The 15,601-nt window shown below is 44.1% G+C and overlaps 1 protein-coding gene across 2 annotated transcripts in view; it reads left to right on the forward strand.

Annotated features, from left to right (window-relative positions):
• Positions 1–15,601, forward strand: part of LOC124805329 (ras association domain-containing protein 10-like) — a 1,110,196-nt gene that overhangs the window by 910,711 nt on the left and 183,884 nt on the right. For both annotated transcript variants that reach the window (XM_047265850.1, XM_047265851.1), the window contains one exon: positions 15,276–15,337. The gene's annotated coding sequence lies outside the window, so the exon portion shown is untranslated. The remainder of the gene's footprint in view (positions 1–15,275; positions 15,338–15,601) is intronic.

A 15,601-nucleotide genomic window follows, 5' to 3' on the forward strand; every position in this document is an offset into this window, starting at 1 on the left:
TATCCAACAACCTTCAAGAAACTTCCTTTGTAAGGTGAAAATGCGCTCCCAACAAAGCCACGTGATTCGTATAGTCAGAGAATCTAAAAGTTACTCCAAGGTTGGCTGACTGCTGTAAATAGTGAAGGAGAATATATTATTGATGACTAAATTCTCTGTTATGTTTACCTGTTGTTTTTATTGTATGGTCCGCCCCATTAGCTGAATGGTCTTTGTTTGGCAGGGGCACAAGTGTTGGTGGCCCGTAGGGATGGCTATGATTTTATTTCTTTTTGTTAGGTACCCCACAAAAATATAATATAAAACAGCAGACCGTCGCACAAAAGAAAGGTCAGCGCTTTGGAATGCCACGCACGGGGGCCCGGATTCGATTCCCGGTTGGGGCGGGAGATTTTCTCCCCTCAGTTACTGGGTGTTGTGCTTTCCTCATAATCATTTCATCCCCATTGTCGACCCGCAAGTCGCCCAATGTGGCGTCGCGCTCAATAAGACTTGCACTTGGCGACCGAACATCCCGACTGGGAACTCCTGGCCACTGACGCCATACGCTCATTTCCATTTTATTGTGTAGAAAAATGGTTCGAACTTACGCACGATCCTAATATAATGCTGTATCGATTTCTTACGTGCATTTTCTGTGGTTGCGTATGGGGTATACTGATGAGATGGACCTTAGTCATCAGCTGCTGCAGGGTGTGAACCCGACTTCGTCGAAAAAATTGCAGATATTGCTGTGGGATAGTTTCTGAGTATTTCGATACCAATGACTCCAGCAACTCGATCCAGAGTAATTGCACCTCTTTTAATTTCTTACCCAATTTACTTCTGTATCTGTATTCTTCTTCTTCTTTTTTAGCGTTTGTCCCCCTGGAGGCAGGGTCCGCTATGTGGATTCGCTGTCTCCACTTTGTTCGATCGTGGGCCGGGTCTGGATGAAGAGTTGCAGCCTTCAGGTCGTTGTGCAGAGAGTCGGCTCATCGTTGTTTCGGTCGGCCCTTCGGTCTCTTTACCAGGACTTCCACTGCGTATGTTGCCTTTGCCGTGGTACAGTCCTCCGTGCCAATGCAGCGCGTGTCCAACCCATCGCAGACTCTTTCTCGCATTTCCTTCCGCATCGGTGCGTGCATTGACATTCCAAACGTGATGTCACCTTTCCATCTAAGCATCTTGGTCCCCAAGACCCCCAATCGTCGTTCTGTCTCTTCTGACGCTGGCCAACATTCCATGTGGTAGAGAGCAACAGGACGAGTAACAGTCCGATAGATCTTTGACTTCAGAACGATCTTTAATCCGACGATCGCAGGCGACGCCTGCTGTCGTTAGTCTCTTCATATAGGCTGCTTGCGTCCTTGCGCTGATCTCGTCTGTAAGGTGGCCATCGATAGGGATTGTAGAACCGAGTTACTAACATTTTGACATTGCTGAGCGTCCCAACTTCTCGTGGGTATGACGTCATATATTTAGTTTTCTGTCCGTTAAGCCGCAGGCCATATCACGCTAGTCGGTCGTTCCACTGTTGTGTTTTGTGCTGGAGATCAAACTTGTTCTCCAGAGCCAATATGACGCCATCAACATAGGGAACCGCTTCAGCTATCCGTGCATAAGTCACCGCGTGATCCAAACTGTCATATGTCGTCATGCAAGTGCCACAACCCGTACTCGTACGTTACTCCAGCAATGTTTATTGAAAGTCGAGGGCCTGGTACTGGCGAATAAATACGTAATAGTACTGCTTGTGTTACTAAGAAATACGAAGAATGCATCCACGTCCGAAGGAACACTGCTTCACACTTCTTAATAACATAGGCACTGCTATTTCGTAGTGACGAGCCAATGGAAACCACAGGGCTCTAATAACAAACCAGAAAGAAAAAGTTCCTGAACAACCTCCGAGATGCTGTCAGTGGGGCTCAGGTGCCCCTCCTGTACGTGAGAAATACAAAAAGTGGCCCTGGCGGTATTTCACCTCCAGAAAGCTGAAATAAAATTTATAAGTACGTTGTAGCAAACAGACGAGAATATACAGATTGGCTCCATTTGCTACGCCTGACTAATCTTTTTTTGACGCTTATGCGTTATTGCAGGCTATGTACAATTTAAGATGCATCAGGTTGCTAACGAGGCAAAACAACATAGCAGGAAAAGTAAATGCTATGTCACACCAGTATTAGTGTACTACCGTTATACGTTCTTTCTTCTCTCATTGTGATATCCACAATATTGTTGGATGTAGTTCAGTTACTTCTGTTTACAAAGATAGGATATATTAACGAAAGTACTAACATGTAAGATGCAAAAAAATACATTACAGTTAGTAACATTTCAGAATGTTAATATTTATTTTCTGAAATAACAGAAAAATGTGTCTTACATTTGGAACACCTCACGTGTGTCAGGCTTTACTCGTCACTCGCCTCGCCTTTGTCTGATCTTTTTTTTTTTTTCTTCTTCAGCAGCCATTTGTTGCATGACACTCGACCACCACACGCCAGTCATCACGACTGACGCCCTGAAGCATAGTGCTGTAGACTTGATGACCAGTCGGGATAGAGGCGTCGTTGCTACTACATGTGGCCACTCTGTGTATTAAATTTCGCATCGTATACACGCGCAATTCACCTTCATATTAGATCACGTAGTAGTTGGTCCGTGCACGACAATGCGCGGTCCCAGTACTTTTCATAATCCCTTGCGCGAATATGCGATTTTTCAGGGAGTCACATCTCGGATTCTGTTGATCACAGAGATGAGGGGTCAAATGTTTTGGATAGTCTTTGGCCTAGCAAGCATTTGTACAACGTACCTATCGGCGGAACGTGCATAATGTAACTATCCTACTGAACAGGGTCAAAGTTTCAACATTACGTGCTTCCAGTAGCCCATAAAAATTGAGAACAGTATTGTCTACGGTGGACCTTAGACGACTTATAAAAGCGCCATCTGTTTGTGGACGGTCCCTGAGCAAATCCCAGAAAACCATGATTTTTCGGTACGAAAAGTACCAATTGTGGAGATGTCCACTTCTATAATTTATATTCGTGGCAGACGGTCAAAATTTTTACCATTTGTTTTTAAGGTGATATATTCCGTGAACCTTGAAAAAGTTTTGATATCATTATCCGTTATCGAGATCCAGAAGTTCAAAATTATCTTACTTATGCACTTAAAATACGGGCGTAATATCTGGTCTGAGGAGAGAACGTAATTTTAATTGACGTAATGAACACATGGCAACAGCTCTAGTGACTTCGAAAAGGTTCTGAGGCCACTGAAGCATGGTTTTAGTCCACGTTTTTTCACCAATAAAACTTAATGACGCGCTGTCTCTGTATAATGGGCACTTCACGCTTATACAGATATGCCCTAAATGATTCTGCAGTCACGCATGCCTGAAAAGAACTTAAAATGACTGCCAGTAGTTACGTAGAACTAGAGAGGCTGTAAATTCGGTGAAGTATTCCTAATAACATTTTTACCATTTTTTAGATACTAATAATGAGTTGGTTGTTTTCGGTGAACTGCGATTGAACAGTGAAAACGTCCAGAAAAAATATGCACGAAACGCTTCTGTGTTAAGTGAAATGGGGCAGTTAGCGGAGAGCTGGCAGCGGTAAGGTACTGCGAAGTAGAACCTGAAATTTGCACTCGAAAAATATTTATATGAGAATATCAGTTAAAATTAATTACTATAAAAATTCAGATATTCCACTTTCTTTTTACTACATAAAGCTTGCTTACGACGGCAGGATGAATGTCTCCCACAGCTCAAGAAAATTTTAAAAATTTGAATTTTGATAATGGTAGTTAGTGAGCAATAATAATTCAGCAAATGAATTCTCTGTTGAAACCGTATTTAAGTAAACCAGCAATAATTTTAAAATATTGAGCTATCAATAACATAATTACAGGAGGTATGTAAAGGTGAAATTTAATTAGTAGTAGTCTTCGCTGTCCCTCGTTCAATCTGTATCGGACAATCAATACTAAAACAGAAAAAGACGTATTGATGAGAAGCAGCATTCAAAAATTTTAAGAATACACCCACACTCATAAATGGTGTTTTCAGTCTAAATAATATTTCAACAAATGAACGACAGATTAAAAAAATGAGTATCAACGATTTAAAGCCTGAAAGACTCATTTGGCTCATGCTTAAGAAAATCACTAACAACTTCACCTCGTTCAGCATACTTATGTACCCGTATGTCCAACACAGATCAGTTTAGATGGCCCAAAAAAATGCCGCTACCGCTACACCGCCCTTGGAAGTGGGTTCGCTTAACCACTGAGCACAAGCACGCCACAGGACCAAGCAAGCTGCTCACCAAACAAATCCTTATTCGTCCGCTGCTCCACTCTGTCCGTATACCCACGGACCGTGTTGGAACTCGAGCGTCGTGTTTTTGAGGCAATTGAGGTTACCAGGAGGTATGACAGCGCTACGCTGAGAAATGCTCTTCGATTTGCAGCCCCATATGACGACCACTTGTGGTTGCTCATGAACTTCGTTCTCCAGCTAGCGGCAAGACGGAACTGACCAAGAGCAAAGCAGTTCGGTGTTAAGTCACCGCGGGCGGTCGTGTGCACGCCACTAGCGAGAGCCAGGAAGGAGGCTGCTTAATGAGCACCAATGATGCAGCCTCCTGCTATTGATGAGAATGAGAAATCGACAGTGAGCACGGCTCATTAACCTCATATTATGCATAATTATGTTGTCATTTATATGTATCAAGTATATAAATGTGTGGAAATTCTATCTATCTATCACTTGCGCTTTGTCCCACAGTTACCAGGGTTGGCCATGGTTAACCGTATTTGGCATGTTAATTGTAAGGGGTGGCCGGATGCCCTTCCTGCCGCCACCCCGTACCCCCCAGGACGGAATTAGTGTACCCCAGTTGTCTGCGTCTAGTGTAAATCGTGAAATAGTGTCAATGTGAGTCGTGGAACTGAGGCGGGACATAGGGACCAGCCCGGTATTCACCTAATAGGATGTGGAAAACCGCCTAAAAACCACACCCAGGCTGGCCCGCACACTGGCCGTCGTCGTTAATCCGCCGGGTGGATTTGATCCGAGGCCGGCGCGCCTAACCGAGACCAGAAAACAGCGCGTTAGCACTCTCGGCTATCCTGGCGGGTTGTCTAAGTATGTAAATAAACTGTCAAAACTTTACTGACCTGTGGAACCCATTTTATATAAGTAGCAAACCCTTTGAAAAAAAAGGGAACCAGCGGGAAAATTTTCATATTTAAAAAACTCTAACACAAAAGTGTGGAATCAGCTGCCTCATTCCGTCTTGATCACCAAAAATTTTGGTATGCGAGCACATTCGCGCTTTTTGTGCTGAAAGTAGTAGAGAGACAGTGACGCTGGAAGAGAGAGAAGACAGTGATGGTTAGAGAGAGGAAATGGCAGTGAAAGAGAAAGAGTGATGGATGGAGGTGATAGTAATGGGAGACAGGGAGAGAGGAAATATTGGTGGTTAGTAAGAGACAATGACAGTAAAGAGACAGAGAGACAGATCGAGATAGAAGCAGTGTGACGAAAAGAGAGAGGAGTCAGTGGATATAAAAAATGCTGATGACTGGAGACCATACATACGTTTGAGCGACTTGGACCCTCCCAGGTCGGTGAACTTTAAGACGAAGGTGAAGGGGAGGGCGAATTTTGGTCCAAAGGTGTAGGGAAAAATTAAGTTGGATCCCCACGAGTATTTGAGCTGCCTAGGTGTGGTGCAGATAGTGGCAGTGCAAACAGCGTAAGTGAGAGAGGAGACGGTGGGATATACTGTAGCACAATGCAACAAAAGGGAGACAGTGGGAGACATACATGTATAAACAGTTGCAGTGAGCGGGAGATGCTGAGTATGAAGGCTTCATTACAGAGAGTGACTGGCTAAAAGGATTTAGACTGTTTTGTATTAAAAGAACGTGAATACCTCCGCATGCCAAAATTTTTGGTGAGGAAGGCGGAATGAGGACTGAGGCAGATGATTCGCCATTTTTTTTTTTGTTGGAGTCTTTTAACGAAGAAGATATTCGCTTTTTTTGAGCTACGATAGGACAATTTTTCCGCTGGTCCTACTGTACTCCATAAGCACTGTAAGGTAAAATTTCGTTATTTGATATCCTTCCCAGTCTATCAATTTTAATGGCTAACAATGTCTATGAAAATTGTTAAATACATATATACGTGGCATCTGTTCTTTTGAATATGTCCAAAAGATCTGACACTACATATGTTTATAACTACGGCGATCAAAGCCTATGATACCTTCAGTGTACATGCGCATCAAACTCAAACTCTTGCTGGAATCGGTGAGTTTCCGCAAGTAATGAAGCTAATGATGAGCATGGGCACTACATCAGTAGTGTCTGTTATAAATTGAGTATTTAGGTCTGACGAGAGGCGTGCTAGACTAATGCTGGAGGTTGTGGTCTGGAGATAAACATGTCGATTCTGTAAATAAGTAACATGTTTGGCCGGTGTTTCCTTCTTTTCAAGAATCTCTTATATTTTGTACACAGACATGGTGTGGGTTCCTGTAGTCATGTCCTAGTTCATGAACCACGGGCAACGTATGAGTGGCCAAGTAAGTGGTCCCGACAGTCGGGATACCAGTTACTTTGGAATAAGGCGGGGCATCTCGGACATATTCTGAGTCGTGGTCACCTTTGTGCTCATACGGCAAAGACTACCAAATCCACCGGTTAGTCCCTCAGCCGTTAAGGGTAAAACCCAATGGGACTCGGGGCAAGTAAGGCTAGCAACCTGCTTCCCTGGTACTTTAAATATGATGCTGGCAACAATCAGAGCAAAATGCCTCGGACCTTTGGAGGTGACGGAGTCCCACCTCTAACTGACAAACCAGGGACTCCTAAGATACGACTTGGCAAACAAATGGTAATGAGATGGGGAGCTATTAATATCAATGGGGGCTACTCTTGGAAGAAGGTAGAGCTGGCAGAGGCTGCAAGTAAGATGGGGCTGGACGTTTTAGCTGTTAGTGACATTCGGGTAAGGGGTGAGAAAGAAGAAGAAGTGGGAGAATACAAGGTCTACTTGTCAGGAGTCAAAGCAGGAATAGCACAATGGGGTGTAGGGCTTTACATCAGGAAAGAAATGGAACCCATCGTAGTTGCAATAAGGTATGTAAACGAACGACTGATGTGGATAGATTTGACAGTGCCTAGCAAGAAAATTAGGATTGTGTCAGTATATTCGCATTGTGAAGGGACTGATCAAGATAACATGGATAATTTTTATGAGGCACTCAGTGATGTAGTTGTTAGAGTAAGGGACAAGGACAGTGTTCTGCTCATGGGTGATTTTAACGCCAGGATTGGAAATCGAACAGAAGGGTATGAAAAGGTTATGGGTAAATTTGGAGAGGATATGGAGGCCAACAGGAACGGGCAGCAACTCTTGGATTTCTGTGCCAGTATGGGCTTAGTAATCACAAACTCCTTTTTTAAACATAAGAACATTCACCGGTATACTTGGGAAAGCAGGGGAACCAGATCTGTCATTGACTATATAATAACAGATCAGGAATTCAGGAAGGCTGTGAGGGACACACGTGTATTCAGGGGATTCTTTGATGACACTGATCATTATTTAATCTGCAGTGAAATTGGGATTGCGAGGCCGAAAGTGCAGGAGGTCAGGTCCATATGTAGGAGGATAAGAGTGGAGAAACTTCAGGATAAGGAAATCAGGCACAAGTACATAACAGCGATCTCAGAAAGGTACCAGTTAGTTGAATGTAGTCAATTACAGTCATTGGAAAAGGAATGGACAAGGTACAGGGACACAGTACTAGAAGTGGCTAAAGAATGTCTTGGTACAGTAGTGTGTAAAAGTAGGAGGAAGCAAACAGCTTGGTGGAATGACACAGTCAAGGCAGCCTGTAAAAGGAAAAAGAAGGCGTATAAAAAATGGCTACATACTAGAACTCAGGTAGACAGAGAAAGTTATGTTGAAGAAAGAAACAAAGCCAAACAGATAATTGCAGCATCCAAGAAGAAATCTTGGGAAGACTTTGGAAACAGGTTGGAGACATTGGGTCAAGCTGCTGGAAAACCATTCTGGAGTGTAATTAGCAGTCTTCGAAAGGGAGGTAAGAAGGAAATGACAAGTATTTTGGACAGGTCAGGAAAACTGCTGGTGAATCCTGTGGATGCCTTGGGCAGAGGGAGGGAATATTTTGAAGAGTTGCTCAATGTAGGTGAAAATACGATCAGTAATGTTTCAGATTTCGAGGTAGAATGGGATAGGAATGATGATGGAAATAGGATCACGTTTGAGGAAGTGGATAAAATGGTCAATAGATTGCAGTGCAATAAAGCAGCTGGGGTGGATGAAATTAAGTCGGAACTCATCAAGTACAGTGGAATGTCAGGTCTTAAATGGCTACACAGGATAATTGAAATGGCCTGGGATTCGGGACAGGTTCCATCAGACTGGACAAAAGCAGTAATCACACCAATCTTTAAACATGGAGACAGAAAAGATTGTAACAACTACAGAGGTATCTCTTTAATCAGCGTTGTGGGTAAAATCTTCTCAGGTATTGTTGAAAGGAAAGTGCGAGTATTAGTTGAGGAGCAATTGGATGAAAATCAGTGTGGGTTTAGGCCTCTTAGAGGTTGTCAGGACCAGATCTTTAGCTTACGACAAATAATGGAGAAGTGTTATGAGTGGAACAGGGAATTGTATCTATGCTTTATAGATCTAGAAAAGGCATATGACCGGGTTCCTAGGAGGAAGTTATTGTCTGTTCTACGAGATTATGGAATAGGAGGCAAACTTTTGCAAGCAATTAAAGGTCTTTACATGGATAGTCAGGCAGCAGTTAGAGTTGACGGTAAATTGAGTTCATGGTTCAGAGTAGTTTCAGGGGTAAGACAAGGCTGCAACCTGTCTCCACTGTTGTTCATATTATTTATGGATCATATGTTGAAAACAATAGACTGGCTGGTTGAGATTAAGATATGTGAACACAAAATAAGCAGTCTTGCATATGCGGATGACTTAGTTGTGATGGCAGATTCGATTGAAAGTTTGCAGGGTAATATTTCAGACCTAGATCAGAAATGTAAGGACTATGGTATGAAGATTAGCATCTCCAAAACGAAAGTAATGTCAGTGGGAAAGAAATATAAACGGATTGAGTGCCAAATAGGAGGAACAAAGTTAGAACAGGTGGACGGTTTCAAGTACTTAGGATGCATATTCTCACAGGATGGCAACATAGTGAAAGAACTGGAAGCGAGGTGTAGCAAGGCTAATGCAGTGAGCGCTCAGCTACGATCTACTCTCTTCTGCAAGAAGGAAGTCAGTACCAAGACTAAGTTATCTGTGCACCGTTCAATCTTTCGACCAACTTTGTTGTATGGGAGCGAAAGCTGGGTGGATTCAGGTTACCTTATCAATAAGGTTGAGGTTACGGATATGAAAGTAGCTAGGATGATTGCAGGTACTAGTAGATGGGAACAATGGCAGGAGGGTGTCCACAATGAGGAAATCAAAGAAAGACTGGGAATGAACTCTATAGATGTAGCAGTCAGGGCGAACAGGCTTAGATGGTGGGGTCATGTTACACGCATGGGAGAAGCAAGGTTACCCAAGAGACTCATGGGTTCAGCAGTAGAGGGTAAGAGGAGTCGGGGCAGACCAAGGAGAAGGTACCTGGATTCGGTTAAGAATGATTTTGAAGTAATAGGTTTAACATCAGAAGAGGCACCAATGTTAGCACTGAATAGGGGATCATGGAGGAAGTTTATAAGGGGGGCTATGCTCCAGACTGAACGCTGAAAGGCATAATCAGTCTTAAATGATGATGATGATGATGATGATGACAAAATGTAAACTTACAATAAAATTGAACACTGCAGTAAAACTTACAGTACATACAACAAAATTTCAGTGAAAAAAAGTGGAGGTTCCTTTGACGAAACAAACTTGTCACCCTACGTGAGTGTTTCACTCCTAACTGAATAATTTCCGATCGTCTATAATTTAATTTGTTACCACCAGTACTAATGACTAGAGTTTGGCTCTACCAAAACTACGGTTCGGTGGTTTTGGAAACAATACGTAAATGACGTACCAAATGATAGGATTATCCGTAGTATTGCTAGCGGTGGTAGGGAAAGACACATAAATGAATGCGTGATAGTGAAACGGGGAGCCGACGACTTCTCTTTTGTTTTTTGTTTGTTTCTTTGTTTTGCACATAATTAGAACCGCACATCGTTCAGTTTGGACCATTTCTGTTTCTTACAAATTACACTGAAGTGCCAAAGAAACTGGTATAGACACGCGTATTAAAATACAGAGATATGTAAACAGGCAGAACACGGCACTGCGGTCGGCAACTCTTATACAAGACATGAGTCTGACGCAGTTGTTAGATTCGGTTACTGCTGCTTCAATGGCAGGTTATCAAGATCTAAGTGAGTTTGAACGTGGTGCCATAATCGGCGCACGAGCGATGGGACACTGCACCTCCGAGGTAGCGATGAAGTGGGGATTTTTTCGTACGACCACTTCACGAGTATACCGTGAATACCAGGAACACGTTAAAACATCAAATCTCCGACGTCGCTGCGGCCTGCAAGAACGGGACCAATGACCACTGAAGAGAATCGTTCAACGTGACAGAAGTTCAACCCTTCCGCAAATTGCTTCAGATTTCAATTCTGGGCCATCAACAAGTGTCGGCGTGCGAACCATTCAACGAAACATAATCGATATGGGCTTTCGGAGCCGAAGGACCACTCGTGTACCCTTGATGCCTGCAGGAGACAATGCTTTACGCCTCGCCTGAACCCGTCAACACCGACATTGCACTCTTGATGACTGGAATCATGTTGCCTGGTCGGACGAGTTTCGTTTCAAACTGTATCGAGTGGATGGACGTCTACGGGTATGGAGATGACCTCATGAATCCATGAACGCTGCATGTCAGCAAGAGACTGTTCAAACTGGGGGAGGATGTGTAATGATGTGGGGTGTGTGCAGTTATATGGAACCCGAGATACGTCTAGATACGACTCTGACAGATAACACGTACATAAGCACCCTGTCTGATCACCTGCATCCATTCTTGTCCATTGTGCATTCCGACGGACTTGGGCAATTCCGGCAGGACAATGCCACACCCCACAGGTCCCTAACTGCTGCAGAGTGGCTCTACTGAGTTTAAAGACTTACGCTTGCCACCAAGCTCCGCACCAAACTCCCGAGACATTAACGTTATTGTGCATATCTGGGATGCGTTGTAATGTGCTGTTCAGAAGAGATCTCCACCCCCTCGTACCTTTATGGATATATGGAAAGCCCTGCAGGATTCATGGTGTCAATTCCCTCCAGCACTACTTCAGACATTAGTCGAGTCTGTGCCACGTCGTGTTGCGGCACTTCTGCGTGCTCGCGGGAGCCCCTACAGGCTATTAGGCAGGTGTGCCACTTTCTTTGGCTCTTTGGTGTATAAGTTGCATTTCATAAGTAATAAAAATTAGTGAGTCACGTAACATCTGCATCTTTACATAGCCAAAGAAATTACTTTTGGTAATAGGTAGATGACATGCGCAGATATGAAGGAATCTATATAATTACTGATGCTGTTTTGTTCTCATTACGATCAAATGTAAGAGTTTTCTGGTATTAATGAAAAATGTTAAAGTTCTTTATGAGGAGCAGAAACAAGTTTTATATTACCTCGACGAGGTATTGAAGCGATGTTTGGTATGCTTTTGTTTTGTGTTTCTTTTCTTTTTTACCTTCTTTCAAGAAATCGTATTTTCTAGAGCTTTGTGATAAATCTGTATTTATTATTTTTTTAAACTTTTACTACAATACCCCTCGGTTTCAGGTTAAACATCAACCGTTTACAAATAAAATTTGAATTGAACACTGACTATTCCAAAATGGTTCAAATGGCACTGAGCACTATGGGACTTAACATCTGTGGTCATCAGTCCCCTAGAACTTAGAACAACTTAAACCTAACTAACCTAAGGACATCACGCACATCCATGCCCGAGGCAGGATTCGAACCTTCGACCGTAGCAGTCGCACGGTTCCGGACTGCGCGCCTAGAACCGCCATACCACCGCGGCCGGCGACTATTCCAATTTTATTATAAAAACTGTTTAAGTAAAAGACAGGTGGGTGAACACGTAGAACAAAAATCTTCTGTACATCACACGGCTCTCTGTACAGCGTCACTCAATTTCTAGCCGGTTCACCGCTTCCGGTTTCTAGGAGAATCTTGTAAGTTATTGGTCGCATACACAAACGAAGCGATCGAAATGATATAATGCCCGATAGATATGCAACACATTTAACACACAGACAATGCGTTTACCATCTTAACTGACCAATGCTACAAGGAACATTACCGTAGTCTACGCTCACTTATAATAGTCTACGGTAGCTTACAATAGTTTCACACTGAGGTAACAAAAGATGGGATAGCGACGTGCACACACACAGATGGCTGTAGTACCGGGTAAGCAAGGCATAAAAGCGAAGTGCATTGGCGGAGCTGTCATTTCTTCTCAGATGATTTATGTAAAAAGTTTTCCGACGCTATAATGGCCACACGACGGGAATTAATAGACTCCGAACGCGGAATGCTAGTTGGAGCTAGTCGCATGGGACTTTCAATGTAGGAAATCGTTAGGGAATTCAATTTTCCGGGGTCCACAGTGTCAAGAGTGTGCCCTGAATACCGTATTTCAGGCATTACTTCTCATCACGAACAACGTAGTGGCCGCCGGCGGCGGCGTTTTGTATAGATGTCAGTGCTTACCGACAAGAAACACTGTGAAGTAACCGCAGAAATCAATGTGGGACGAGCGACAAGCGTAAAATGGTTCAAAGGGCTCTGAGCACTATGGGACTTAACTTCTGAGGTCATTAGTCCCCTAGAACTTAGAACTGCTTAAACCTAACTAACCTGGTAGGATTCGAGTGTGGAGCAGACTCCACGATGCCATGGACACAGGTAGTCAACAAGGCACTGAGCTAGCTGGTGGTGGCTCCATAATGGTGTGGGCTTTATTTACGTGGAACTGAGTGAGTCCTCGGTAATGTTCTACTGCTTGGTGACAATTTGCAGCCATTCATAGACTTAATGTTCCCAAACAACAATGTCGTTTTTGCGGATGACAATGCACCATGTCTACGGGCCAACTGTTCGCGATTGGCTTGAAGAAATTTCTCGACAGTTTGATCGAATAATTTGTCCAAACAGGTCATCCGACGTGAATCCCATCGAATATTTGTGGAATATTAGAGACCGCAAAGAACTTCGAAGAGCAGTTGAACGGAATGCATAGTGTCTTGAAAGGAGGATATAAGATGAACATCAACAAAACCAAAACGAGGATAATGGAATGTAGTCAAATTAAGTCGGGTGATGCTGAGGGAATTAGATTAGGAAATGAGACACTTAAAGTAGTAAAGGTGTTTTGCTATTTGGGGAGCAAAATAACTGATGATGGTCGAAGTAGAGAGGATATAAAATGTAGACTGGCAATGGCAAGGAAATCGTTTCTGAAGAAGAGAAATTTGTTAACATCGAGTATAGATTTAAGTGTCAGGAAGTCGTTTCTGAAAGTATTTATATGGATTGTAGCCATGTATGGAAGTGAAAAGTGGACGATAAATAGTTTAAACAAGAAGAGAATAGAAGCTTTCGAAATGTGGTGCTACAAAAAAATGCTGAAGATTAGATGGGTAGCCGGCCGCGGTGGCCGTGCGGTTCTAGGTGCTGCAGTCCGGAACCGCGGGACTGCTGCGGTCGCAGGTTCGACTCCTGCCTCGGGCATGGGTGTCTGTGATGTCCTTAGGTTAGTTAGGTTTAAGTAGTTCTAAGTTCTAGGGGACTGATGACCTAGCCGGCCGAAGTGGCCGTGCGGTTAAAGGCGCTGCAGTCTGGAACCGCAAGACCGCTACGGTCGCAGGTTCGAATCCTGCCTCGGGCATGGATGTTTGTGATCTCCTTAGGTTAGTTAGGTTTAACTAGTTCTAAGTTCTAGGGGACTAATGATCTCAGCAGTTGAGTCCCATAGTGCTCAGAGCCATTTTTTGAACTGATGACCTAAGATGTTAAGTCCCATAGTGCTCAGAGCCATTAGATGGGTAGATCACATAACTAATGAGGAGGTATTGAATAGGATTGGGGAGAAGAGAAGTTTGTGGCTGGCTCTGAGCACTATGGGACTCAACTGCTGAGGTCATTAGTCCCCTAGAACTTAGAACTAGTTAAACCTAACTAACCTAAGGACATCACACACATCCATGCCCGAGGCAGGATTCGAACCTGCGACCGTAGCGGTCTCGCGGTTCCTGACTGCAGCGCCAGAACCGCGCGGCCACTTCGGCCGGCAGAGAAGTTTGTGGCACAACTTGACTAGAAATAGGGATCGGTTGGTAGGACATGTTCTGAGGCATCAAGGGATCACCAATTTAGTACTGGAGGGCAGCGTGGAGGGTAAAAATCGTAGAGGGAGACCAAGAGATGAATACGCTAAGCGGATTCAGAAGGATGTAGGTTGGCGTAGGTACTGGGAGATGAAGAAGCTTGCAGAGGATAGAGTAGCATGGAGAGCTGCATCAAACCAATCTCAGGACTCAAGACCACAACAACAACGTAATCTAAAGATCAGTTCGTGCACAAAATTATACTCTGGCAACACTGTCGGATTTATGGATGGCTGCAGAGACAGTGTGGCGCAATATTTATGCAAGGGACTACCAACGACTGGAGTCCCTGCCACGTCGAGTTGCTGCACTGCGCAATGTAAAAGGAGGTATCCCATTATTTTAGTTATCTCCGTGTACAACTGTAGTGGTGACAGTGGGTAGAAGCTTACGATCGCACAATTTTGTAGCGAACGTGCATAAAGTGTATGCACTTCCTTTCGTATTCGAGGTTTCTTCACTCCTGAAAATTGCGAGGAAGTACAGTGCCAGCGAGGAGGCCTGCACCAGCGACCCGACAGGAAGTCGTCATCGTGTCGAGGCGAGGCGAGGCAGCGCCACGTCGTGCCTTACCGGAGTCCCAGCAGGCGGCGCAGCGCGACACGGCGCGCCGTCACGAAGTGTTTTCCTAACTGTTCCCCGGCACTCACGAAATCGGCCGCCCATTACAAGAACAGCGGCCGGCTGCCGGCCTGCGCAGTTTTTCGTGTACTTAATCTCTACGGTCGTCGTGCAGCCGACAAGGTGAAGTCTAAGGTCCCCGTATCCTGTGTTTCAGATGTGCTGACGTCACACCCCGGGGCGACGCGCCAGCGCGGAGCAACCGCCGTTCTACTCATGGTGAGTACTTTTCGGGTAGTAGTCTTTCTTCGTATAGGGTGCACAATCACGGTACATTTATTTTCGAAACTGATTTTCCTGCGTAGTCTGTTCTTTCGTTTTGAGATACACTTCATTTCTTTACTAGCTGCGTACCCAGTTTCCCGGATGTGTTTATTCCAGTCTTCTGTTTTGCATCTCCTCCTTCCCTCTCATTGTCCATTTCTACATCTACATCTACATTTATACTCCGCAAGCCACCCAACGGTGTGTGGTGGAGGACAC

Source organism: Schistocerca piceifrons, chromosome 7, assembly GCF_021461385.2.
Source record: "Schistocerca piceifrons isolate TAMUIC-IGC-003096 chromosome 7, iqSchPice1.1, whole genome shotgun sequence".
NCBI classification, from domain to species: Eukaryota; Metazoa; Arthropoda; class Insecta; order Orthoptera; family Acrididae; genus Schistocerca; species Schistocerca piceifrons.